Here is a 2,720-nt window from a genome sequence, read left to right on the forward strand (position 1 = left end):
AAAGCTAGTCTATAGCTTCAATTATACCGTTCAGTTTAACCGTTTGTTAATTTTTTTTTTATTTAGTGATTAAAAATGCGATGTTAAATATTTTAAAATATTTTTTATTTTTTTAAAATATTTAAATATATTTAAAAAATATGAAAAATCTAAATCAAAAAGTGAAGTGAGATACATTTGAGCGGGCTACCCGACTCTTTCCATTATCCATCCTAAATTGCGCTATCACAATAATAAAATAAAAAAAATAGAAATAAATAAATTGAAGAAATTGAAAAGGGGTTTAGTTGAGTTGAAGAGGCAGTCGACTGTCTCACGTACTGCAACATTGGATCACGGTAGTGCGCAATCCACCACTCGTAAGAGCATTCTTATTGAATTAGTTAAAGTTCAAATATATTTTTGATAAATATAAGATAAATTTAATATTTAACAATTACATTCATATAAATTTCTACATTAAAATAGCTACTTTTTCATTATATGATAATAAAATAATATAAGATGAATTTAACTTTAACTATTCACATCAAATTTTTATATTGGATTATTCATTTATTCATTATATAGTAATGAATAATTAATAATTTTAAAAATTTTTTAATTTTTTAATTATGAATTTATTTTATTTTATCATATTTTATTATTCATAATATTATATATTAATTAGTAATTGTATTCTAATTATATTTTTTCAATTGTCATTTAAAATGGAGAGAGAAATAATTGATATTAAAGAGAGAGAAAAAAAATATAAAATAGATTTGATGAATGAATAATTCCTTTTAAATTTTAAAATAATTTTAGATATTACTATAATATCTAAAATTATTACTGTGATATATCTAAAATAGTTCTTTTAAAACTAATTTAGATATTACTGAGATATATTTGGAGCATATTTATTTTAATGTGAGTTATTTTATGATTTAATAATTAAATTATCATTAAATTTAATTTTTAATTAATTTAATAAGAATGCTCTAAAGGTTCGAGACAACACAGGAGGTGTCAGAGGGCCACCTTTCCTCCTCGGAAAATGCTATGCGCCCCGCTCTACCTTCCCGTTCCCCCTTCCCGCTTGACGTGGTAAGTGTTTAAAAATTAAAAATTAAAGCCGTCATTTCATATTACCTTCCTTCTTCGTCTTCAATAAACATGCTGAACTATAGTTTCAGAAAAACAACCAGAACCAAAAACAAAAAAAGGCCTGCATCAAAGATGATAATAACGACAAAGGCAAAAATCAAAAGTTGATCAAGGGTCTTGAAGCCTTGAAGAATCAGCAGAAATTTCCTGCTTTTAGTTCTGAAGGAGATGATGACTATTCTGATGACGAGGAAGAGAATGAGCTGCGCTTTATTAGGGAGAAAGCTAACGAACTTGATGCAAATAATGCAAAGAAAGGTGTTGGAGTCATTGGTGCTGCTTCCAACAATGGGAAAATTAACAATGTTGTAAATGAGAATGCTGGAAATGGAAGGATAGGAAACACAAATCAGAATATGGGAATGAGAGTTAATGTAGGTGAGATTGATCCGAAAACCATGGAAGCTCTGAAAATGAAAACTGCTCCTTTGGTTGGGGGCTCCTTTGGTTGGGGGTAACATAAATGCTGGAGAAGGTATAAGGGCAAATGACATCAATTCTATGATGGGTATGACTGGTTTTCGTGGAAATGGGCTCAATGTTGCTTCTGTTGCCGCTGCTTTAGGAGGGAATTCCAATGGTTTGGGATGTTTTCAAGTCCAAAGCATCAATGCGTGTCAGGGCTCTTCTGCTGGGTTCACAACTGGTGCATATGCCCCTGGTCAATACCCATCATCCACGCTGATGAACATGATTAATGGTTACACCCCTGCACCACCTCAGACAGTGAACATGGACATCCTGTCCAGGCAAGGCATGCAACAACAACCACAAACGATGTATAACCGGTCTCCCTTTGTTCCCTCCAGCATTGACTATTACTACAATTATGTCCCAAACCCCAACCATTTCGTCTTCAACCTTCCGAGAACCCATCCCGAGAAACCCAGAAACCCATCCCAGGCTCGCACCATTTCGTCTTCAACCTTCTGAGTCTTCAATAAACGAACCCATAAACAAGAGAAACCCATCCTGTGCTCCCACCAAGAGAAACCCATAAATATTTCGTCTTCAAGCCAGAGAAACCCATCCCACCAAAGGGAAACCAGTTTGTCTTCAAGCCTCCATTAATCCGACGGCCAAAGAGACCCATTTCGAGAAACTCACCCTTCCCGTCGCCTCCCCTTCAAGCCAAATGGTTGAATTTGCTTTTGATAATTCTTAGATGGTTTTGGGAATATACATGAAATGGGTTTGGATTCTTGAATTCCTTTTGATTTTTTACGAAAGTTTTGGAACACAGAAAAAGGTAGAAGTTAAAGAGAGCAGAAAGACAACGTTGATTGGAGATGGGAGGCTGATATATCTCTCTCTCTCTGTTTTTTTTTTTAATAAAACGATTTTAAAACACACGGCATGCCACGTATAGTGGGAAGCTCAAACGGGACATTTGAGCGGTAACTGTAGCACTGTCCTTACATAGATCTTGATACGGGGGAAATCGAGAGAGAGAGAAACCAACCAAGAATTCTGAAATACCTCACATTATTAATGAATAATATTTACAAAATATTTATACTGAAATAGAAAATAAGTAAAGAATACTATAACTTATAGTGCATGTGAGCGTA

At 33.6% G+C, this 2,720-nt stretch overlaps 1 pseudogene; it reads left to right on the forward strand.

The window, feature by feature from the left end:
- Positions 1-1,044: 1,044 nt before the first annotated feature.
- Positions 1,045-2,082, forward strand: LOC109019897 (annotated as a pseudogene).
- The last annotated feature ends 638 nt before the right edge of the window (positions 2,083-2,720 follow it).

This window comes from Juglans regia, unplaced genomic scaffold (assembly GCF_001411555.2).
Source record: "Juglans regia cultivar Chandler unplaced genomic scaffold, Walnut 2.0 Scaffold_20554, whole genome shotgun sequence".
In the NCBI taxonomy this organism is placed as follows: domain Eukaryota; kingdom Viridiplantae; phylum Streptophyta; class Magnoliopsida; order Fagales; family Juglandaceae; genus Juglans; species Juglans regia.